Source organism: Canis lupus, chromosome 29 (genome assembly GCF_011100685.1).
Source record: "Canis lupus familiaris isolate Mischka breed German Shepherd chromosome 29, alternate assembly UU_Cfam_GSD_1.0, whole genome shotgun sequence".
In the NCBI taxonomy this organism is placed as follows: Eukaryota; Metazoa; Chordata; class Mammalia; order Carnivora; family Canidae; genus Canis; species Canis lupus.
The window spans coordinates 28264980-28291559 of NC_049250.1; the positions used below are offsets into that span (position 1 = coordinate 28264980).

A 26580-nucleotide genomic window follows, 5' to 3' on the forward strand; every position below is an offset into this window, starting at 1 on the left:
ATCGGCAGAATATTATTATAAATAAGCACTGCTTTTAGAATGGCAGTTGTGCATGGAGCTGGGTTGATGGAGTGGAGATGGGAGGCGCTGACAGAGCAGTTAGGAATGAGATGCCCTAGAGTCTGGTCCAGGTAGCAGCAGCAGGATGAAAAGTAAGGAAAGGGGTTCATACACATAGGGGGAGAATCAGAACTTCAAAACTGACTTGGATGTGATAATGGGAGGCATAATAAGGAGCCTCACATTACTCTGAGGTTTGGTGGAGAATCAATAGTGGTAAAAATTAATAAGAACTCAAGAGGAAGACTGTCTGGTTTTGGGAGGAAGGTGGTGAGCTTGAGCTTGGTTTCATTACTTCTAAGATACCAGCAGGTTAAAAAAGTAGAAATGTCTTTGCTACTCAAAGTAAAGTGTGGTCCATTGAGCAACAGCATCAGGACGTCCTATGAATTTATTAAATAAGCAGTGCTTCAGGCCGCAGACCTGCTGAAATTTAATCTGCATTGTAAATCTGCACCTGCAAAGTCCTGGGATCTGACTTGGCTCCAAACTGCTGAGGAAATCAACCAACTTCCTCTCCTCTGGAGGTTAAAACTTCTAAAATTTAGGGCCTGTTCTGTAGATGTGGTTGGTACAAAGGAACTGCAGAAAAAATAGATTTGTAAAGTGGTGTGGGACCCTTTAAAAACTTCTTCCTATAAAGTATACCAAAGCCAAACAAACACCTGTGGACCATGTGTACAGCTGTCACGGCCAGCTGACTCATCTACCCATCCGCCTGTTGCATCACACATTTTCCTCTGTATTTAAGAGCAGTGATAGTAACATCAAAGAGAAAATAACTTACAGGGTAAGTTTGAGTAAACCTGTCATATTACAAGAATTTGGGTACAAACAATAAGTGAGAATTGGAGTATAACGCTATAATTATTTAATCAGTATCTTGCTCTCCAAAACTCCTTATAAATACTGATGTTTTGTTAATCACATATTTCATTTCCCCAAGTTCACTAAAAGACAGACACTGGTAAGAAATCACCTACCAATCTCACCAGAAAAAATAAACTATAACATTTTCTAATATCCAGTTTATACAAATGCTTAAAAAAATCCTTTTTTCTTTTCATCTTCTCTGCTAACTGGAAGAGTATTTATATAATAATGCAATACTACCCTTTAAACTTGGAACATGATCTGATGTGTCAGTTGACTGTCTTAGTAATAGGTTTTTAGGGAAAATTGACCCTAAATAAAATCATGCATGTAACAGCATTGTGTCACAAGTAAAGACCACATCACACAGTATGCTACTATATTACCATTAGATAGACTAGTGACCTAATGACTCAATTATTCTGAGCACCTATCATATGCCAGGAATTTGGTCAGACACTTTACACATATAAACCCTTTAGAGACACCTTAAAATTGCACAGATTTCTTGGATGTTCATATTTGCCTGAAATCCTCAACAAAAGATTTCAGGGGAACAAATTAAAAGTGACCCTCATTTGTTGAATGTGCAAAGACAATATGTTTACCAACAGTGTGAATTTTATAAGAGGCTGCAAATGAAATGTCACTGTTCCATGGGCATGGACTGCTTCAATCAGTATCAGAACTATTAGGACAAACATAAGACACTGCCGTCTGATATCAAATTGGCATTTAGCAATCAATTATTGGCCAAATATTGGACTTTCATATGGTTCGGCTTATACTATAACTAGGTAATTTCTTTTGGGCCAACCCGTGCTGTAAGTAGATGACAAAACAGGAAGTGAAGCACAGGGCATACATCTAAGATTGTTTTCTTTCATGCGGTTGATTTTCAAAATAGAGCCATCTCTCTAATGCTACTGCTACACAGACTCTTAGTGACAACTCTGAAACTTGACTGCCAAGAAAGAACTGAAATTTCATGATGAGGCACTGGTTAGAGTGCCCTTGTCTGATAACTGCTCCATCATCAGAGAAAAATTGACAGATAGTGTGACAGGGTAGAAAACATCCCCACAGGGGGAAAAAAAAACATTTCTTGTTTGTTTCTTTAGCTGACTGAAAATGTACATGTTACTTTTCAGCTTGCTGATTATACCTTCTATGAATTGAAACTCCAAAAATCTAAAATGCAAAGACCTAAGGGTAAATGGTTATCTCATTGTTTAAAATCTGTTGCCAAAAGAGCTGACTTGACACAAATAAGCTAGCTATGTTTATTTTCAAGATGTCTTATTTCATGTAATCAAATACTGAATGCATGGCCAACTCATGCCTCTGACCTTAGGGCTAATGTTGTATCATGGCAAGATAATGGGATAAACACGTTTCCCAACAGTTATAGGGAAAAAATATATTGTTATCTGGGAGGGTTTGTTTTTTTTTTTACATTTAAAATGATTTTATAAAACCTTAAATGGTCAGTCAAGGGCCAGCAGACTCAGATAAAACATATTTAACTCACCAATTGCAAAATCCTCCAAGTGGATGATTTCCAAGTTGAAAAAAAAATAAAGAAAAACAGGAAATCAAAAATGGGTGACATGGGGGGAGGGGAATGGGCAAAATGGGTAAAAGGAAGTGAGATACACAGGCTTCCAGTTATGGAATGAATAGGTCACAAGGATAAAAGGTACAGCATAGGGAATATAGTCCGTAGTATTGTAATAGCATCGTATGGTGACAGATGATAGCTCTACTTGCGGTGAGCATAGTATAATACACCTGAAACTAGAGTAACATTGTGTGTCAATATACTAAAAAAACTATACTGTGGTTATATTAGTATAAGACATGAAATATAGCATAGTACCAGACATAAAATAAACATTCAAAAATGTTAACAGCTATTACTATTACTACTAATATCATCATTACTATTACTTCAACTATTATTATATGTGCAGAAATATCTTTGAAATAAAGTTCATTTTATTTTATTTTTTTTATATAAGGTATTAATCTGGTTTCAGATTTCTTTAGTCAGGTCCAGAGAGTAAAGATGCTTTTTTTTCTGCAAGAAATTATAAAATTAATTATGCATGCAACACATTACCTTGTATGTTACGGTAGTCATTTTTCATAGCAGAATTTATACAAAATTAGAATCTGAAAACCTGGATTTGAGCATGGGCTCTGTCACTAGTGCTAACCAACGAGAAGTTGCTTAAAGACCATGAGCCTTCGTTTCCTTATCCACAAAACAGTGGCAGCCTGTAGCAACAATAATAGCTAACTTTGAGAGTATGGTGCTTCTTTATTGCCAGGGACTTTTCTAAGAATTTTACATACATTAACTCAGTTACTAATACTTCATCTAACGTCTAGCATTAACTTAGTAAAAAGGGAGATTGTGCTGGTCAATCTCCATTTGCCCTCCACCACTTGCCCTGCCCTGTCAGAAAGCAGACCCCTGCAGATCAGTCACCGGGGCTCCACTGGACTCCACTGACACCAGATTTTCAGTTCAGACAGGGAGAGGCATCAGGAAGTGATCAGAGGCTGGGAAGAGGGAAAGGCTGAGGTATTTCTTCTCCATTTCCTTCTTGATTTAGCAACTCTATTTTGTGTATGTTGTGGTACACAGAGGTGGGAGGGGAGGCATTCTCCAGGCCTAAGTCTCCAGCCTGACAGCCTCTTTTCCATGCCTCCTCTTCTCACTGGGCTGAGTAAAGGCCATGTTCTTCTTCAGCCTCTTAGACCCCTTGGTCATGATTTTCTGCTGTTGCCAGTCTTCTCATACTCCAACATCCCTCTTTTGTTTCCTTAAATCCCTTCCCACATCACTGTAAGGAGTCTTTCATTAAAGTGTTTTGATTTGAACCCTGTGAGTGGAATGCTCTTTCTTGCTGGGACCCAGACTCTTAGCAGGATTTACTATTTTAGCATTTCAGTCAACTACTTATTATGTAGTATAGGAGTATCTTAAACAACATTTTGTTTTGTTTCATTTCACTTTTAATGAATTGGTGTGTTAGGAAATATACTCTTTGATTTCAATTGTTTTAAAAAAACTAAAAGTTTTGTTTCTAATTTGAACCAGCTCAATTTTTTTTTTTTTTTTTTTTTTTTTTTTTGTTAAACAAACAAATCTCTTTCATTTGGTTCAGAATTGAGGAAAAGGTTTAAGGGTATCTGGGATTTAATTTAGTTCTGAAGTTCAACAAATTAGTCTGGTACATCCAGTTAGTGGTTCATACTTTGGTCTGGTTCAGGTTCAAGCATAAAACCCTGAAATACTGGAAAAGGTGAGTTGAATTAATTGGTTTCTCTGAGTTGGGGGCTAATGCACACTCTAATTATGTGAATGAATTCCTACAGTGGTCGAAACTCAAGGTCATCCTACTAATAAAACAAAGTTAGTGATTCCCACTTAAATGAATGGTTCATCAGCCATTGGATTTCCCAGTATCTATAGTCTAGCTTCCTAAACAGTATCATGACAAACTATATACTCATGTTTTCTAAGTACTATTATGATTTTCTTCTTTTTTTTAAAAAAAAGAATTCTCTTTTCAATTAGATCAGTATTTCTCAAAACATGGGCCCCAGACCATCACCTGGAATTTGCTAGAAATGCAAACTTTTGATCCCCATCCCAGATCTACTAAATTAAAAAATGTGGGGATGAGTCCAGCAATCTGTGTCTTAACAAGCCCTCCAGGTAATTCAAATGCCCAATAAAGCTTGAGAACCACTGAATTAGATCATATATTTCTTGAAGTCAAATCCGGTCTAATATTTCTATTGGAACTGGGCTCTACCCAGGGATCATGTTGACATTATTAGTTGTGTGTTTGTGTGTGTGAGAGAGAGAGAGAGAGAGAGAGAGAGAGAGAAGATAATAGAGGCAACTGATGAAGTGCCCAAAGGCATAAGTGACAGACCCAGTGTTTGAATTGGGGCAATCTAACTCCAGGGCTTAGTTTACCAACCATGACACTAGAATGCCTCCCTAATGGCCACACAGAGACAAGATATGAAGCAATATGACACTCTGAGCAAAATCTGAGAAATGATATCCCTGTAAACCTTTTAACCCTCAAACATCCTTAATATGAGAATGCAATACATATTTAGAATATTATATATTTGCTTTATTATTTTTATCCAATAGAAAAAAGTCAAGATGGAATTTTGTTAACATATATCTAAATTTTCAAGCACAAGTCTCTGGTTATCCTGTAACTTGAACAAGGTTTTACATTTTTGCTATTGAAAGCCAGTTTCTATGCTTAATGAAACCCAGGCAGAGCTGTACACACAGAGTACAGCTACAGTCTGTGATAAAGCCATGGACACTTAGTTCTAAGCATTCCAAATGTGTTTAATTGTATCTTCTGGCTTTCATATTTCTTTCTCTAGGACAATAGGTCTGTTTTAGTTATACATGTTGTTTTTGTTTTTGTTTTATTCCCCTGGAGCCAGATCTCATAGTTTCCTGAGAAAAGCACAAAATGGACAGGAAAAGCATAGATGGGAGTAGGTGGGGTTGATTTCTAATCTAGGGATTCCCTTAGTCGGAAATGAATGATGTTTCCGACTAAGGCACATCTTCAATCTCACAATGAATAATGTATAATGGTTTAGAGAAAGATATAATAAAAGATCCCTATGTTCCAAAGCCAGTAATTTGGGCGTTATGCTAGTTCCTCCCTCTCTCGCCCCCAAATACAATCTGTCACCAAGCCCTACCGATTCTAGCTGCCAAACCATTCTCAAACCTGCCTTTTCTTTTTTAGTCTCATTACAACTGCCTCAATTCAGGACCTACACTCTTTTTGTTGCTCTCCTCTCTCCTGCTCACTTTTGCCTTTTTGTCATGACAACTATACTTTTCTTTATGTCATGCTGTTTCCCTATTTTCAGTATCAACAAACATCCCCTCCAACCCCCTATTGATCAAGCATTAACAGGCATGCCTTCTACCTCTTCCCATTGCTTAAACAATATTCCAGCAATGTGCTGTGCAAACCAATCTGTTTCATAATTTCCAGGCTTTGGTTCCCAGCTATTTCCTCTACGTGGAATTCCCTTTCTCCTCCTAGGCCAAGAGAGCAGTACATTGCATTTCTTTCAAAACCTAGCTCAAGGGGAGCTTTCTTAGCCCCAAGAGCTGGGACTTCTCTTTCTCTTGCCATCACTACACCTTGTACATGCTCTCACAATTTATCACTGATCATTTTATTTATTTGTATGCCTTGTTCAGTTTGGATTTCCAGACATTGTACAAAATGTCTAACATGAAATAGGACACATAATTTTTTTTTTTTAGGACACATAATTTAAAGATTGATTGCATCCTTCAATATTGTCTAATAGTCTTTAGCTATGTTAAATGATATTGGGAATGCAGACAACTTGAAAATTTTTTAACTTTCATGCAATTTTTTAAAAAAGACTTTACTTATTTGACAGAGAGACAAAGCCCAAGTAGGCAGAGTGGCAAGCTGAGGAAAAGGGAAAAGCAAGCTCCCTGATGAGCAGAGACCCTCCCCCGCAATGCAGGGTTCCATCCCAGGATCCTGGGATCATGACCTGAGCTGAAGGCAGACACTTAACTGTCTAAGCCACCCAGGCACCCCACATGCAAATGTTTTCAAAAGCCAGATGGATGCCTGGAGTTGAAACAGCTTTATTGCCTCTGTCACCTATAGCATTTGCTCATTCTTTGTCTTCAGTCATGAAGTACAAAAGATTGTTTCATTTACCACAAAAATCTTCTTCCTATTGTTGGAGTTATAGCATAAAGTAATCATAGAGAAAAGCTAGCTGACCAACTTACTTGCCTTAGTCTGCTCTGATCACGTGTTTTAGATTTTAGTCCAGATACGTCTAGCTGTGTCTAAGAAATCTGACTTTGAAAATGAACGTGAATTGACTAAATTATTAGGTATAGCTATGACTCTCAACGGCCATAAAAGCTTGAGATATAAAACAAAATGCAAATGTATTAACAATAAAAGATATAGACATGTTTAGATACCCTGCTATTCCTATGTACTCCTGCCTTAAACAGGAGGTAAAATTAGAAATCAGAGTGCCACTTGTTGAGTGTGGACTCACAGCAAAGGGAAACTGGCCAGTCTTATAAGACATTTCTTCCACACCAAAAGAAAAAAAAAAGTCAGATGAAATATCCCTGACTTCACTGTAACAGAGTACAATTATTCATCAGGACCTGGACACCCTGTGTCTGGTAGGGTAAATGACTTTTTCCTGACCAGTGTAGGAGAAACTACCTACTGTCTGTTTGGGGAGATGGTTTGGTCTTTCCCACTGCCTAGATTCTTGCAGTCTGCTAACAATTTTGACTTGTTTTGTTTTATTTTGTTTTGTTTAGACAGTGCATAGTAAACAGTGACCTCAGAACTCACCCCTCTTACTCTTGACGTTCGCTACTTGGCCTTTTGTCCTGGCCAAGTTATGATTTTCACTTCCTCTCAGTCACCTTACAGGTAGATTGAGGAGTAAGGCGAACACCCTTATTAAGACTTGGCTGGTTGCAGTTTTCTCAGGGATTCAATTACGATCTGTTTCATCTATAGAAGACAGGTTTTATCCTCCATATTTTTTTTTTAATTTTTATTTACTTATGATAGTCACACAGAGAGAGAGAGAGGCAGAGACACAGGCAGAGGGAGAAGCAGGCTCCATGCACTGGGAGCCCGACGTGGGACTCGATCCCGGGTCTCCAGGATCACGCCCTGGGCCAAAGGCAGGCACCAAACCGCTGCGCCACCCAGGGATCCCTATCCTCCATATTTTTATACTTTTTGATTTTTGTTCCTAGGCAATAGCATTCTCGAAGTACCTAACGGTAGTTCCCTCGATATTGACTATACCTGACACATGATAGTCTTGACAACTACAGTCCCAAGATGACGTTTTAAAGAAGAGTCAAAATTAAACATGAAGAGCTGAATCTTTCTCATACTGACCCTTCAAAACATTTCTCTTTCTGCCTCTATTCAAAAGCAGAAGATGGGAGGTGACCTTCATAAAGTTATATTGGGTAGAATTACTCACTGCCAGAGGCTAGAAAGAGAGGCTCTCTGTTCACATCATCTCCCCCGTGGTTTTCCGTGGTCACAGAGGCTCAGAAGAGAGTGTGTGTACAGGTATTCTCTGTGTAGTTCAGGACTTGACTTCACTTTTTTTTTTTAATTCCACTCTTGGGATGCCTGACTTCTTGTCCAAGGTTGGCCACAATTATTCATGGCCTTGAGGGGCATAACTTGTGTATTATCTGCATTATGTTTCACACCTGTATAACAGATAAAATATACTTGGTTTTGATCTACTATATAGATATAAATCAATGCCAGCTTCTAAGAAAAAAGAAATGATTTAGTGTATTTTTTTTAAGTTTTAATCCTAGTTGCTCTATTTTGGACGCTTTTCTGAAATGTGATTCCAATTATTTATATAATACAAAAAAAAAAAAAAGCTAAGCCTCTTTCAGTATGTGACTCACAACTCACTACCCACACACAATTTTTAAAATTATCTTTATACAATATTAGCATATTTTGGTGCTTAACTATACTATAGCTGGCCACTTAGAAATATTAAAACTTTCAGCTGTTCCTGTGAGGAGTATTTGTTTTGTGAACCCTTTTCAATAGATTCATTCACCCTCCCCCAACCTAGATTCTTGATTCTTCCTCCTCCTCATCATAAAATACTTAGAAAGATTGCTTATACATCTGTGTTAAGAACTACATAAAGAACGCTAGAGAAAATGGACCTTAAAGAAGTCTATGATTTTACAGAGAACATTAACATGTAACACATGAACAGCAAAATTGGTAGAATAAGTCACCATAAAATTAATAAATTGGATTTAGAGTGTATGTTTTAGGGATAAGTGTATGTAGGGTTCATAAAAATAAATGAGGCAGCTCATACTGACTTAACATATGTAGAATGGGTCGCAGTATAATCCAGTGTGAAGGGACAGGCACTGGAGCCTGACAGGCCTGGGTTCACAGCCCAGCTCTACCACTGACATGCCATATGACTATAGTGATCTGACCACATCCTTTGGACTTTTGGCATTTAACTGATCTAAGCCTCCATTTCTTCCTCTGTAAAATGGAATTACTAATACCTTCTTGTTTGTGGATTAAATGATATAAAGCATAGAGAAATACTGAATACTACCTGGACATAGTGAGAGCTCAACAAATAGCTGTGTTTTAAAATACAGTGCTTTCTATTTATTCAAAGAGTTTTCACATAAATCATCTTATTTGATCTGGGCATCAATTTGGTAGAGAAGATGACCAGGTATTACATACCCCTTACAACTCCCTATACACACATGTCCATCTTCCAGTTGGATAAGGAAACAGACACACAAAATGGAAATGATTTGCTTAAGCTTAGTAACAGCACCAATACAAAAACTGGTCTTTCTACTATGTCTCACCAAACAGGAGGCAAAGATGTAGGTGTCTTCAGCTCCAGACGGAGTGACACCATGTATGCAATTACTGTTCTCTGTTCTCTGACCTGCCTAGGAAAACTTTATAGAAAATGTGAAAGACTTCAAGAACCATTTCAGTGGAGGGGAAAAGCTCTTAGATGAGTGAAGGATTGGTACTTAGCCCTGGTTGGGGGAAAAAGCTCAACAGGACTATGTTCTAATGGGATGGATTATTGATATATGGCTGAGAAAAGTAGAGATATATCAATTTCTTCTGTAAACGGCATTACTCACTCAAAGAACTGTAATAAAGGCCAACTTGGTTAAAAATACATCAAGGAATTTGTACATGGAGCTGAGACTCTAGAAGTAAAGAAAGTAGGAAAAATTATGCAGCTCCATTCTTTTTCTCTTTAATATATGCTATCCCATATTGTGTAAAATCCTTTTACTTTACCAGAATGCCTGAATTTATGTTAGGAATTCGGTCAGGCTAATAGGCATCCATTTTTGAGGTACACATAGTTCTGAAGTTTAATTATTGACCAGTCATTTATAGATTAATATGTTGTTTAGTCAGATTGCTTTCCTAACTTTTAAATGACACTGAAGAAAAACCAGAATAATTTGGTGAGTAGAGGAGGCAGATAATTTGAGGGAAAAGAGCAATTCGAGGAGTATACAAAATAGGGTTCAACTAACTAGTAGGTGTGCAAGTAATATAAGAGCCAGGACTTTTTTAAAGATTTTATTTATTTATTCATGAGAGACACAGAGAAAGAGGCAGAGACACAGGCAGAGGGAGAAGCAGGCTCTATGCAGGGAGTCCGACATGGTACTCGACTTGATCCCCGGTCCCCAGGATCAGGCCCTGGGCTGAAGGCGGTGCTAAACCACTGAGCCACCTGGACTGCCCAGAGCCAGTACTTTCAGAGCAGAGTTGCCAAAATTATTATATGGCAAGGTAATTTTCCAGAGTTATGCCTATATCCAGAGAAAGCATGGGAATATTTTTATTCTTCATATTCCTCTTACATAAGGAGGCCCTTATGCTTCCTATAACCTTAACGTATGGTTCCACTCACTAATACTTGACTATATAGTGATATAATGGTTAAACATATTTTTTTGGACTGGCCTGGGAGGTTATATTATTTCTATGGGAAAATTATTCCCAAGTTTTAAGTAAGCAGCCTACAAATGACATTTTGTAAACCTAAGAAGTATCTATGTTTATATTATACATTTTGATACAGCATGCTAATATCTTTAAATAAGAAGCAGGTAATTTTAACATCCTTTATTCCTTAGCTCTCTTAGAATTAAGTACACATCTTGATTTTCTTTTTCTTTTTTTTTTAAGATAGATTTATTTATTTATTTATTTATTTATTTATTTATTTATTTATGATAGACAGAGAGAGAGAGAGAGGCAGAGACACAGGAGGAGGGAGAAGCAGGCTCCATGCCGGGAGCCCGATGCGGGACTTGATCCCGGGACTCCAGGATCGCACCCAAAGGCCAAAGGCAGGCACCAAACCGCTGAGCTACCCAGGGATCCCCACATCTTGATTTTCTACTGTTATTGGCCAGTTTATTTTTCCGTATTACTTTACAAATGTAATGAAACTGCAACAGAAATGGTACATTTTATATATTTTTAAAGGATAGTCCCAGTTGTTTAATTGTGCCAAACTGGCTTAGAGGGAATTATTCAAAGTAAGGAGACCATCCTTTGAAAATATCTACTTCAATGCTTCATAAAATAATAAATTCATATATTTAATAATATATAATTCTACTGGAATCCATGCTGGTCAAATTATCATAAAGATATATGATTTATTTTTCTAAATTCCCCATTTTTCTTTATTTGCAAACCTGGGTGAAAATCCCCAAATACATATGGCACCAAATTCAGTATAGAAAGTTTCAGAGCAAATGACATTTATTTGGCATTACTCTTATCCTAGCTAAACTCCTTCATTTTTCATTGAGTTTAAATCAAGGTTACAAAATTTATGAGTTAATCTGATCCAGCTTCTAAAATATCACATTAACACTGAAGACATTTAAATACAAAGATTTAGAACAATATATCACCACTCAACATATTTCAGGCCTCTCTCTCTTCATCTAGTCTAAGTCACCATTGTCTCTTACCCGGCATTTTACAATAGCCTCTGAAATTGGTTTCTTTGCTTTCACTGTGCCATCTGCAATGAAGCCCCAACACGGCGGCCAACGTGATATTTTTAAATAAATTAGATCATGATACTTTCCAGCTTAAATTACTCTTAGTGCTGCCCATTGCACTTAAAATAAAATTCAAACTTCCTACCATAGCCTGTCAGGATCTACATGACTTAGTTTACCTTTTTTCTTGTCCTCCTTCCATTCATTTCTATATTCCAACCCCACTGGCTTCTCTGTGTTTCTCAAGGAAGTCTAGTCTGTTTTCTACCCAGGTCTTTGGCACTGGAACTTCCAGCAGGAATGTCTTGGCTCTTGGATTTCACAAATCTGGATGCTTTTCTTTCTTTAGGTCTTAGCCATTCCCTGCTTGCCTCTGTAATGTTCCCCCAGACCACCCAGTTCCTCTTTAGAATATGATCCTGTCTTATTTTCCTGCTACTAGCTACAATTATTTTATTTATAGCTCTTCCCAACTAGAGGAAAAAGAGCTTGTCTTTCCTCTTTACTAGAATTTAAGCTCTATAAGAACCGAGATCTTGCCTGGTTCTTAGACGCTATCACTGAGAACTGTTTCTAGTGCATATAGTAGGTACTTAATAGTAGTTGAACCCATGGTATTTTAAACTCTTATAATCTATATTTTACAATAGAAGAAGACCTTAATACTACAAAGCACTATCATTTTGTTATGGATAATAAATTAGGGCACAGAGAGATGAATAGACATATTTGGTAAGTCATAAGTCCAGTTCTACTGATTCTGCAACTGCACATGGCCTCTCCATTATAGCTAGTCACCCTGAATTTTCCTAGTTGCCTATATTTTCAGCTAGCTTGATCATATTTCTTCTACTTCCCTTATACAATTTTTCCTAAGCTATTGTTTAGTCTGTTCATCACTGCTAACATAATTCATTTGTTTGTGAGGCTTACTATCTTTATTATTAACTCCATGGAGTGTTTTGTGATGCTAGTTATAAGGAATATCTTATGAAAATAAACCATAATGTGAAAAAGCCACAGTCTATAGCAGTACTGCACATAGTGCGTATAACAAAGGCTCAGTTGTGTTGTTGCAGGGAAGAGTCAATAATTAGTAACACATTTCTAAAGGTCTCTCTTGCATAATTTTTGTGTCCAGATGTCTATGACATTTGGGTTCTAAAATAGAGTTCCAAATACCACACATTCATGCACATTTTCCAAGAATAATTGGATGATTTTTGAATCTTTCTATTTAATAAACATCAGGACTAAAGATGGACTACTTCACAATATCAAATTTATTCATTTTAAACATCTGTTTTGATGTGGAAAGTGTTTGGAATAAACACAATTAAGAGTGCCCAATTGTAAATCTTTTGAAGTTTTTGTTCATGATATGTCTCTTCCAACTGCTAGTAGTGTAAAAATGGAAAGTAATTTACATAAAATTTTTCAATTCACATGTTCTTGGAGATTAACTATTTTTTCCCCAGTCTTATTGAGAAATAATTGATATACATAACTGTATAAATTTAAGGCATAAAGCACGATGGTTGGATTTACATACATTGTGAAATGATTACCATGATACGTTCAGATAACATCCATCTTCCATATAAATACAGTATAAAAAAAGAAAAAAGAAAACTCTTAGGTTTTATTCTTTTAACAACTTCCTTATCTATCACACAGCAGTGCTGGCTGTGGTCATCATGCTATACATCGTATCCTTTGCATCTATTTATCTTATAACTGGAAGTCTGTACCTTTTGACCACCTTCCTCCAATTCCTTCTTCCTCTCCCATCCTCCTCCTCTGTAACCACAAGTCTAACCTCTTCATATGGGTTTTGTTTTTTCTATTCTACATACAAGTGTGTATATAGTATTTGTCTTTCTGTCTTACTTCACTTAGCATAGTGCCTTCAAGGTCTGTCTATGTTGTCACGAATGGTAGGATTTTCTCTTTTTTTAATGGCTAAGTAATATTCCATTGTGTGTCCGTATATTTGTCTATATAGATATAGATATATACATACATGACAACATCTGTATCCATTCATCTATTGATAGATACTTAGATTGTTTCTATGCCTTGGCTATTATAAATAATGCTGCTACGAACATGGGGGTGCATATATCTTCTCAAGTTAGTGTTTTTACTTCCTTTGGATATATTCCCAGAGAGATTAACTATTAACAATTCCCATGAAACCCTTTGGTGGATCCCCATGGCCTAGAGTATAAAATCCAAGCGCCCTAATAAGATACAAGCTCCCTTTCCTGCATCTGGCCCTGACTACCTCTCGAGCCTCAATAGTTTCCACTCCTCCAAAATTTATGCTCCAGGGACACTGAACTGCTTATGATGCCTGGAACACAGTGAAATACTTCTTGTTTCAATGCTTCTTGTCTTTGTGCATGCTGTGCCCTTTATTTCCACTTCTCCCAGTTTAGTTCTATGCACCCTTGAAGTTCTAGTTCATGTGCCACTTCCTGTAGGAAACTGACTCTGATGCCCTCAAGTTGGTTGAAGTAGTTCTTGAGAGCATAACTCCCTCGCTTGACTACACTGAATTATAAATAACTGTTTATGCATGTTTCCTGTTGGGCCATGGCCTACTATAGGGAACTCATCTTGGTCTCTACAGCATCTAGTAAGAGTTAAAGAAAGTTAAATTACGATTTTACAGAAGTACAGAAAAGCAAAGATTAGACCAGTGATTGTTAGGTGCAGAAAAAACCTTAACTGATTAAAATCAACTACTTGAATTTACTGGACTTTTTGAAGAGAGAAAATTTACACTATTTATGCTTTAAAAAGTCTCAGGAAGAAAACGTTTTTACCAAGGATCTCTTTCAAATGACTGAAAGAGGGGTGCCTTGGTGGCTCAGTTGGCTGAGCGTCTTCGGCTCGGGTCATGATCCCCGGGTCCTGGGATCCAGCCCCATGTTGGGCTCCCTGCTTGGTGGGAAGTCTGCTGCTCCCTCTCCCCACCCCCTGCTTGTACTTGCTCTCTCTCTCTCTCTCTGTCAAGTAATTAAATAAAAATCTTTAAAAAAAATGACTGAAAGAATGAAAAGATGATTAAGATGATTTCCAGGCTATGTCACAGTATAAGCAAGATTTAATACAATCTTCTAAACCTTCCACATCTATTCTAGTGGCCACAAATCCTTGGAGAACTGGTGTTCTTCAAAACTATTTTAAAATCATCTTTACTACTGTAAGTCTGAATATCTTTGTATTTATGATTCAATACTGATGCTATATGAATATTTCTTCTAAATATATGTTGAGATTAATAGAATATAAACCCATACAAAGCAATGCCTAATTCACAGAACTAACATCATGTGTATTTTTCCAATCCAGTATTCATACATTCATTCAATAAATACATATTGAGAGCCTGGCATTGTGCCAGGCCATGTGCTAGGAATTAAATAATGAATAAGTTAGATGCAGCTCCTGCTTTCAAGGTGTTTATAGTCTAGTAGGAAAGAGACAACACACAAACAAATAATAACAAATTGTATGAGCCCTGTGAAAGGAAAATCTTGGGGCTATGTTAGAGAAAAACAGGAGAGAGGAAACAGATAGTCAAAGAAGGCTTTTCTAGGAAAGTTACTTTTAGACGAATATCTAAGGTCTATAAAGCAGCCAGCCAGGAAAGAGGTAAGAGCATAGCATTCCAGACTGATCAGCATGTGCAAAAGGTCCAGCCAAGTAAGACTCTCAAGTGTCTGAGGACCTGAAATAAGTCCAGTGTGGATACAGCATACTGGGCAAGGAACGAGGTAGAACTGGAGAAACAAGCAAGACCAGATCACTCAGGATGGGACATTATGAGATTTCCTCTTAATTGCAGTAGGAAAAAAGTGGACAGGGTAGGCTACTCACGATCTAAATTACAGTGAGTGCTAACCCATGCTGCATGTAAGTAAGCACTTGTGTTTCCCAGATACTCAAGTAATTTCTAAAATGAATTCTTTCAAAATACAGAAAGAATACTAGTATACTAAACAGTTACCTAAAATATGATCAATTATTCTAACAGCTCTAGTCAATTATGTATCGATAGTAGCTTGGACCATCACAGCACCCTTCTCAACCAGCCTTAAATAAATATCCACGGAAAAAATGAGTTACTGAAATTAGGATCCAAGGGGCAAAAATTTTTTCTTTTAAACTCTGGGCACACTGGTTCCAAATGACATTTCATCTAGTTTGTCGTTGTCTGGCCATGAGATTTTAAAAACGGTATGACCTGAGATAGAGCTCATAGAGAAGTGGATGCATTTAGCCAGGGATGGATGTTGCCATCTTCATACTTGAATTCCAGAAGATCACTATATATATTGTTTGCTCTAACTTATCCTCATTGTCTATTTCACATAGCTGAATTGTTGTGCTTCCAGGGTATTCTTCCAATTGAGGGGGAGCCTATGCTTCTATATCTTTTGTGTTTGAAGGACAGTCTTAAATTTGAAATAAGAATATAGTGATCATAAGCATGTCTTAATGAATCTCTACATAGTATTTTATGATTTTTAAGCACCTTCACCAATTTGTGAATGCATGGATCCTAAAACTGGAGGCATTTGCCCTTTACAGTACTTTGGGGAGAGATTGAGAAATCAGCTGTCAGTGACTTCCCTGGGGTCTCTAAAGCTTTGGTGATGTAAGCACTTTTCTTCATTGAGTTAAATTTAGGAGGAAAGAAAAATCTGCTGAGTTTGTGTTTTTTATGGCAATAAGCCAATTTTCCTTTCCATATGTTGTTTGCCCTAAGGCACTCATAAGGTACATGGTATTCGTTTCCACTGAAGGAGAAGCCCTAGAGCATGGGAGAAAATGAATGAGTCAAGATGGTATGATTAGCTATTTACTGTGATCTGCAAAAAAAACATAAAAATTGGGACTGAAAGCTGGGGATTAGGAATGTGCACAAAGTCAGGTTGGCATTTTTGGAAGCAAACGGATTTTCTTGATGTGTTGTGTAAAACAGGTTGCTGGAAAGTCAAGGATAGGAAAACTTGAAGTGAAGGCCCTCACAGAGATCACAGTCCAGTGGGATTTCAGACAAAGAAGCAACCCACAGTTTGAATACGAGCTCTGAGGAGAGAAGTAGAGATTATTGTGATGGTAGTGCATAAGAAGGACTAGGGGCCAACAGGGAGGTAGGCTTTCTGGTAGCCTTTTCTAAGATGAGATGTAAGTAATGAAGATGGAATTTCAGGCACAGGAGTGGGATGGGGGGCTAGAATGGGGAGTATGGAGGAGGAAATGTTTAAGCAAAATATTGTTAAATGGGAGGTGCATTCCAGGAACTGGGTAAAATTCAATATGTTGAAGCATGGTGTGCAGGTGGAGTGGGCAGGGAGCGATGAAGGGGGAGGCTAGAGATAAGTATCCAATTATGGACAGTCTTACAGGACAAGGTAAAGATTGATCTGAGGACAATGGGGACCTAATAAGGATTTTAAGAAGGAGAATGATCAATTGAGAAAGACTAGTTAGGCATTGATGTGAAGAATGGATTGGAGGGGTCAGGATGTAATGGAAAACCAATAGGAAGCTGCTGTGATCATGCAGGTGATGGACAATGATGACCTGAACTAAGGTAGTGATAGTGGAGTGAATAGAAGTGGATGGAAGTAAGAAGTGAAAATAGCAAGATTTGATCAGTGGTTGGAAGGCGGAGGTGAAGGAAAGCTTTCTCCAGTTTCCTGTTTTAAAGAGCTGGTGGATGATGTGTCAGTTCTCTAGCAGAGAACCTGAATCAGTTGGGTCAGTGAGTTCTTTGCACTAATTCACACTACCTCCTCTCAGATCACACCGTGCTGAGCGGGAAATTTGGGCAGCCAGAGTACCAGAGTCAGGATTTCCCACGTTAGTCCTATTCTATGCTTAGTGTCTGGTTTAGCATTTTTCTGGAGAAGAGTGTCCTGGTTTGGACCTTACTTATGGGTGACTACCCTTAGGAAGAAAAATATGTTATCTCTTTTCTTGAACACGAATTTTACTAGGGTTGCAGTCATAAGCTAGGGTGTAAAAAGAATAAGTTGGCTGGAATAATTTAGTAATGAATAATTCATTATTCATATCATTTATCTGAGTAAAATTACTATAGGAGAAATTCTAAGTTATAACTCTCCTGATCGGAAAAAGTTCAAATACTTGTTGAACCTTGGAAATTATTTCACCCAAACCTGCCATTTTAATTTTTAAATTGTAAGTATAAGCAATTCTATATACTCCAGAGAGGGTTTAATAAACCATGGACATGGCTACAGTATTACACGTTTTGCCGAGCTTTTTTTCATATAGATATGATTTATTATAGATGAGATTATTCTTAAGATATATTTAAGAAAGGCCTGTTATATACTAAAGTAAATAGTTGATTTCAGGGCTATGGAAAAAAAAAAAAAAAAAAAGATCTCCAGGATGTCTGAATATGGAGAAAGTATTCTACAGCTATGTCCTGAAAATCTTAAAATCTACCTAAATGTTTTAATCTATACACCTCATGTATATATTTATAGTCCATCTCCTTCCAGAAAGTATATAAGATAGCTACAAAAGATTTAGCCCCCATTAGAAAACAGTTTTTCACAGAAGCTGATATGTTTCTAACTGCAAACTCTTTCAAAAGAGAACTTATACAGGCTGCCTGGTTATTTCACTTTCAAACAGATTGCATTCCAAAAATGCATTTGAGGGTTGGCTCTTTGGAAGTTGGAATACATTTTTTCTTTCAGAAACACTGTGATGGTTGAGTTCCTAGGCAAGTGCACAAAAACCTGGTTAATCTTATATATATATATACTACTTGCTTGAATTCTGAGTCCTAGAAGAATTACTGAGGATAGAGGAATAAAGAAAGCTTTCCCCCATTTTCTACATAAAGAGGAAAATTCTACAAGATGTGAAGTCTGTCTTATCTCCATCTTTCTCTCCCTGTTTCTCTCTCCGGCTGGTGATTCTCTAAGATCCCAGTGCTGTCCCAAGACCTCACTGCTTCCTTCTGTTTGGGCCTGATCCAATTCCTTGAAAATGTCGTATTTCCTAATGATTGCTATGTTCTTCCTTAATAAAACTCCTCTATGTTCTCAGTGTAGTTGCCTTAACTTCCCATTAAAACATTCTAATTGTGAATGACTAATGAGTTCTAGGTATTTGTAGAGCTCTTTAAAAACACAACTGAGGGGATCCCTGGGTGGCGCAGCGGTTTGGTGCCTGCCTTTGGCCCAGGGCGTGATCCTGGAGACCCGGAATCAAATCCCACATCAGGCTCCCAGTGCATGGAGCCTGCTTCTCTCTCTGTCTCTCTCTCTCTCTGTGACTATCATAAATAAATAAAAATTAAAATAAATAAATAAATAAAAACACAACTGAGAATATATATTATTTCACACATATGTTTAGAGGAAGAATGCAAAGCAAGTTAATGACAGAAAGGTGGGAAATTCAGATTAGGACAAGGTATTGTTGGACCAGAGCCTCCAAAGTTTGATTTTTCAAATTCCTACTTTTATTTCTTTATTTATAATTTTTGCCTTTACTTTTAAAATTTTGTTGTTGCCTTTACTTTTAACTGAGTGATAGCAACAATTAACATATTTTATAAAGTGCGCTGATATACTTTTGAACCTATAAAGTATTATTCTTATTTAACAGAGACAGAAGCCAAGGCCCAGATAAGCTAAGTAAGTATCTTGCTCAGATTCTCCAGCTCAGACTGGAAAGAACCTACCCTCTGAAATGCTGCTTCTGGGCCAGCTCTGCTGCATGTAACTGCCTCTCCAGTTTCAAAAGTTCTCAATTACCTTTATCCCCATGCTGACAGTGAAACTTCTGGCACCTTCCAAGGGGAAAGGCTTAGAAAGTCAACGATATAGGTTAAAACTGCCATTCCTAGAAGACCATTTTTGTCAGAATGTAGATGTGTTTCCTTGTGCAAGAAATGGTCTTGTTGATAACAGCTGATATGAACTTGACATCTGGTCAGAAAAGACAGAGGAAAAAAAGACGGAGGAAGAGAGACAAGAATAAATGGAATATATTTTATATATCTACATATATAAAATGACTTTACATTGCATATCAGAGAACATAGATCAATATTTACCATAATTGCTTTTCAATTTGCCATTATTGATGAGATAATGAAATTATGTAAGCTATACATTTCAGTGTCTAGGAAACATTCAGAGAGAGAGAATGTATACTTGACCAGATCATTAAAAGTGGGAAAAAAGAAAAGGAGGTATAATCTATTGATGACAAGGACTGATCATGGCATTGAAACAGTCTTCCTATTCCCAAATAACATGTATAGACTTGTTAAAAGGACTTAGGTTACTTTCTCCTTTGGGGCCAATGCAGTGAAAAAGATTACATAGGAAAACAGACAACTTTAGGCATGAAGCACAAGGAGACCAATGAGCCACCCCTTGGGGTGGTTAGAAGCATGAACTCTTGAAAATTTTATTTTGGTCTGTCTCGTACCACAAGTGCTCTAAAAAAAAGTGATAGGGAAAGAACAGAAATCATTAACGCTCTCCATATTAAAAAATTTAGAGAGACATCTGCACTTTAATATTAGGCAAACATTTGTCAAAAGCTTCTCAACAAAGAAAAACTTTTCCAACTGTGATTAAAGGGAGGTATTAGACCATTGCCTGCAGTTAAAAAAAAAAAAAAAAAAGAATGCTATCATCTTAGAAGAAAGAAAAGGGTTTAGGAATGGGAGGATAAAGTGAGGGGAATGAGCTAAGGAGGACTGCCATGGTGGTTTTTTTTTTTTTTTTTTTTTTTTTTTGCTGATAACCTATCAAACCTAGATTGGAGAAAATCCCAACAATGAAAATGTTAATCCACTTACTTTAAACAAAGGCTAGAACTTGAAGTAGGTAGATTGTTTAGATTTTATCATTATTTTGGAATGACTGGATCTATTTGAAATTCAGGACCTCCTCAAAGAACAATGAGGTTAAACTGGAACAAAAAAGGCATCTTTCATTTTGTTTTGGTAGGTAGGGGGACTTGTTTGTCTAGAAGCATATTTGAGCTTACTAAGGTAGGGAAATTTACTAAGATTAATTTACAGTACTACATTTTATTGGTAAAATAAAGATTCTAAAATCAAAGACCTATTTCTATGCAATGGTCATCTTTAATAATCTTTACACAGCTCATTATTCCTTAGTTAGATATAAAAATACTGAGTCTCTGCGACTTTAAATTCTAGTGCAAATTATGACTTTGTTTTTATATTCTCCATCAACATACTTTGCTTATGCCAGCACACAATTCTCATAGTTTGATAAAGGAGCTTCTTTTGTTTTTAAAGAATATCTTTGAATGAAAACAATATATAAATCATATTTTGGATCAACTTATATTCAAATCCTTTACCTTTAGATTAATGCTAAGAGCTCAATAGTTTTTGAATAAATGAGTTTAAGAAAAAGGTAAATTTTTTAGAAGAGCAGATTTAGTTGGATAGGACACGTGATCCAGTATGTATACAAAGAGCAGACACAAGAAAGCCTCACTGGCAGCAGAAGAAATCCTTATTGCCCTCTCAGTTCCACAAGGCCCAGAGGGGTGGCGGTAAAACTCTAAGTGTTCACAGTATTTTGTAGTTTACTTAATTTGTCCAGTTCATTATTCTATAACATCTTCACAATTTCTACCTCCAAAAATATGTCTTAAGTATGTCTACTCTCTCTCTCTCTCTCTCTCTCCTTTTCTCTCTCTCTACCTATACTCACTGTCACTCCTTTGTCTGGGCCTTCATTATTGCTGCCTTGGGTTACAATTACTGGATTTTTCTTCATTCCATTCTCCATTTAAAGTAAGACCATTTAAATCAGTTATGTCATTCCCTGGCTTAAAACCCTCCTGCTATCTGTTAACCCTTAGAATAACATTTATATGTTTTATTATGGCCTGTAAGGCCCTCAGGATCCGGTCCCTGCCCATCTCCAGCATATCTCATGCCATTGTCCTCTCCACTTCATTCTTGGCTAGAGTCTTCTTTTAGTTCTTCAAGTATTACAAAGCCTTTCCCATCTCAGGGTTCTGTACATAATATTCTACTTAAAAAACCTATTCCCTACCATTAGCTAAGCTACTTCCCCCTCATTTTTTTGCTAAAATATTATCATACTATTTCTTTCTTAATTTCCCTTTCTTGCTCTCTTATTGTTTTCTTCATATTTGTCACAATTTGTAGTGACTAGTTTACTTGGTGCTTTTGTCTTTTCCCTGAACATCCAGGATCACAGAGACTATGCCCATCTGATTCTGATGAATGCCCAGACCCCAACACAGAGCTTGGTGAATAGGAAATATGTAATAAAAAACTCATTACATGAGAATTTACAAGTGAAGAAATGAACAATAATCCTATAATGTGCATAGGCTTTTCAAAGAAGACAAAATTATTTACCAATGATCATACACCTGTTAAGTAGAGACCCAACAGAAGCTAAACTTTTATGTTCTATAGTTTAAGGTTCAGTCCTGTTCATTGATTAGGCACTAGCTGTCTTTCCCTCTGACCACACACCTCTGTTGAGAAAATTACTTAATAATATTTGGAAAGCTGAGAATAATCATGGAGCATGAAAATCACACATGATAAGTTTGTTATTTTCTGTATCTGAGCAATGAGCAGACCAAATGTAATATATTAAAAATATGCAAAAACCAGACTAAAGAAGGCCTTGAATGTCAGGGTAGAAAAGTCCAAACTTTATTTGAGAGGGAAAGAGCAGCCTGTAAAAGTTTCAGAATGGAGAAATGGTATTTACAAAATAGAACTTCTGAATGCAGAATGTAAAGTTAGTGTAACAAGGGATACATCATGGAAGGATATCCAGTAAGGGACATACTGCTATTTGATTATGTGGTTGGTCAAATCACTCCTTCCTGCACATAGTGTTAAGATGATAAAAAAGAAAGTCCAGAACCAGAGGAGAGTGATCCCTGTTTGAGTCCGATTACTACCTATCTACCTAAGGTTGTCATATGTCCTCGGAGTTCTGTTTTTTTTAATTAATTAATTTATTTGAGAGAGAGAGTGAGAATGCTAGTAGGGGTAGGGTTGGAGGGAGAGGGAGACAAGGAGACTCCCCGCTGAGCAGGGAGCCTGACTTGGGGCTTGATCCCAGGATGCTGGGATCATGACCTGAGCCGAAACCAAGAGTTGGTCGCTTAACCAACTGAGCCACTCAGGTGCCCCTCTCTGAGTCTTTCTAATAACTCAAACAAATTGTTTATATTAAATAACCTCCAAGCTTCTAATTTTAGCACGTGCTAAGCACGTAATAAGCGCTAAACACATACTTATTTGTTAAATGAATTAATGAGCAAGTAAATGGAATCTATTTTTCTCATGTTTCAATTATAGTTCCTTGTAGAAAACTTGACATTTCAGAAGAGTATAAAGGAAACAAAAATCACACATAACCTCACCATTCTGAGACAATTATGACTAATATTCTTATATATCTCCCTCTTCCATTTCTTTGTTTTCCTATTTTATTTCTGCTACTTTGATAAACGTGTTGGTTATAAATGGGGAAAGGCGTGATTAATATATTCCCTTTGTGAGACATTTGGAAACTCTAAACGAAAAAAATAAATCTTTAGAATCCAATTGTGTGCATAATTTTATATTCTACTTTTTAAAAACAGTCTAAGTAAAAACATTTTCTTATATTACTAAAAATTCTTTAGAAGTATGGTTGCTAATATCAGCAAAATAGACAATGATATGGATTCTCTCTTTTTAAATGAACTAGTACCTTACTTCATGCCCACTGGTCACCTGCAGTGATTTGTGGAGCATATACCATGTGTTATACATGAATAGTACTATCAAACTCAGGGCTTTCCTCCCAGTTTTATTTTCCTAGAACTTAATACTCATCTTTCCACCCTGGGAAGACATCCTGGACTTCTGTAATATATTCCCTCCTCTGTGTTCCCATTTCACTTTGTCTATCATTATATTACTGAAACTTTTATATCATAATTGGTTATCTATTTCCTCCTGTTAGTTATGGGCTCCCAAAGTAAAGCTTGTTGTTCATCTTTTGTCCTTACAGCCTAGGACAGAGCCTGGACCAGAAGAGGGTTTTCTTTTGTTTTGTTTAAATCTCAATTTAAAAATTAATCCCATAGTGTAAATAGCCATCTGTTGGAAATTTTCACCTTTCAGGATTTCCCATCATTTCAACTCAACATGTCTAAAACTATTAAAACTCATATCTCCCCCTACAAGAAAACAAAGTAAAACAAAAACCTCCCTACTCCTTCTATAAGAATATGTCTCCTTGTTATTGGTACTTTATTACCTTGATCACGCTTTAAACTTTGAAATTACTTTGACTATATTTGGTTGCCTCTTGTTTCTAGTAACAATTTATTCATTCCACAAATATATACCAAGTGTTACTTTATGCTATGTCTTGCTCTGGGTGCTAGGTCTCTAATAGCAAAGACAACACACATGGTTCCTTATTTTTTGGAGCTTACATTCTAGTGGAAGGAGACAGTTAATAAACAAAGAAGTAAACAAGAAAAATGTCAGATAATGCTAAGTGCTTCATGGAAAATTAGAACAAAATGGTAAATAGAGAGTAGCTACTTTAGGTTAATCATCAGAAAAAGCCTCCCTTTAGGATATTTCTCCTGTCTCTCCCCTCTCTCTAGTCCTGCCAAGAGGCCCTCCTCACCTCATGCCTGCATTAGTAGAACAGCTTAATGGATGGGCTTCCAGGCTCAAGAATCAACTCCATATCCTACCACTAAATTGATTTTGTATTTGATTGTTGTGGGAAAGATGGAATAAGATCTGTAGAAAATTATAATTTTCTCCTTTGTTAAGCACATAGATAACAGCCTAAATTACAGAACTCAGGCCCAATTTTTACTCACCAAATAAAAAACTTAATTACTCATTACGTTAATAAGGGATTGATTAAAACTGGAGAGATCGCTTTGAATTTCAGCCCAGAGACCTATCTGATTAGTGTTTAGGGAAAAGGGATTCAGAATCACACCCTGGAGGGCACAAGGACTGAGTCCCTTTTCCTTAACCATGGAGGCCAGACAGAAAAGAAAATTCATGGAACTCCAACTAGGTGTTATGAATTGTTTTATTATCCTTCTATTACTTAAGCCTCATGATAGCCCTCTAATTATATAACTAATTAACTTGCCTTAAATCCCCACAACTAGTAAGTGGTAGGTGTACAGTGACTAGCACGCAAGTTTGGGTAGAAACCTTAAACTTTACAAATTGTGGAATATTACTCAGCCATTAGAAATGACAAATACCCACCATTTGTTTGACGTGGATGGAACTGGAGGGTATTATGCTGAGTGAAATAAGTCAATTGGAGAAGGACAAACATTATATGGTCTCATTCATTTGGGAAATATAAATAATAGTGAAAGGGAATAGAGGGGGAGAGAGAAGAAATGGGTAGGAAATATCAGAAAGGGAGACAGAACATGGAAGACTCCTAACTCTGGGAAACAAATTAGGGGTAGTGGAAGGGGAGGAGGGCGGGGGGTGGGGGTGACTGAGTGGCAGGCACTGAGGGGGGCACTTGACGGGATGAGCACTGGGTGTTATTCTGTATGTTGGCAAATTGAACACCAATAAAAAATAAATTTATTATTAAAAAAAACTTTACGAATTGTTTGGTTATGAACGATATCCTGAGAAACATAAACAAGAACTACAAATAAGTTGAAAGAAAGTGGTACCTAAAAAAAAAAAAAAAAAAAAAAGAAAGTGGTACCTAGAACAATTATTTATAGAATGAATGAAAAAACACATGAGAAAGGAAAATTTATACCTACAGTAGTCATTTAGGGAAATGGGCAGGGTACGGAATGAACCACAGCTAAAGATACTCGTTTATTCATTAATGCAACAAATAGTCAGATGCTGTGTTTGGCACTGGGGAAATTGTTCTTTAGAACCTTATGAACTGGTGGAGCAGTAGATATAATATATATGTGCTTTGAAAGAAAACACAGGCTACATTGAGAGTTGGGGACCTGAGCTACTCTGGAGGGTCCTTAGCAACTGACACTTGTTAGAACCTGAAAAGTAAATAGGAGTTTGTCAGGCAAGTAAGTAGGTAGGGAGAACAGGGAGAACATTACATTCAATGTTACATCATTATGTCTTAAGGGAGAAAGCAGCATGGTATTTGAAAACTGGAAAAGAACCACTTTGGATAGAACATGGAAAAGAGAGTGGGGAGATGGATTGAAGGAGATCACACAGGGACTTAAAGATTTGGGGTTTACCCTAAGAGCAATGAATAAGAATTTAAGGGTTTTAAATCAGAGAAGGACAACACCAGACCTGTATTTTAAAGAAATCACTACGTCCGCTTGGTGGAAAACAAATTGGAGAGAAATCAATTTAAATGCAGAAGGACTACTAGGGGCAGAGGGGTCAAGGGTGAGGTCATTACAACAGTACAGATGAGACTTGGCAATGTATCTCATTGGGTAGGGAGAATGGGATGGGTTCAAGAAATATTTAGGAGATAGAATAAATAGGATTTGATGACTGATTGTATTAGCTTATGAGAGATATGAAGGTTTCTAGAATGGCCGTATTTCCAAAGTGAGTAAGAAACTGGGATTAATTAGTGGTATTGAGACCCCAGCTGGAAGGAGAATTGTATGCGGAATGAATATCATAAATTCAATTTGCAGTTTGTAAGCAGTTGAAGAATGAGGTAGGGGATGTGCTGTATAAGCCCATTGTGAGTAAGGAAGATTTGAAACTCACTGGCTGAGAATAGTAATAGTGATCTCTGTTAAGTTTTTTGTTTTGTTTTGTTTTGTTTTGTTTTGTTTTGAGAGGATCCTGGAGGTATGGGACCCTGCCCCTCTTGGGAAGAGTGGGGTGGGGGCCA

General features: G+C 37.0%; 1 pseudogene; it reads right to left on the bottom strand.

The window, feature by feature from the left end:
* LOC102156848 overlaps window positions 1-26580 on the bottom strand; it is a 116271-nt pseudogene that overhangs the window by 76180 nt on the left and 13511 nt on the right.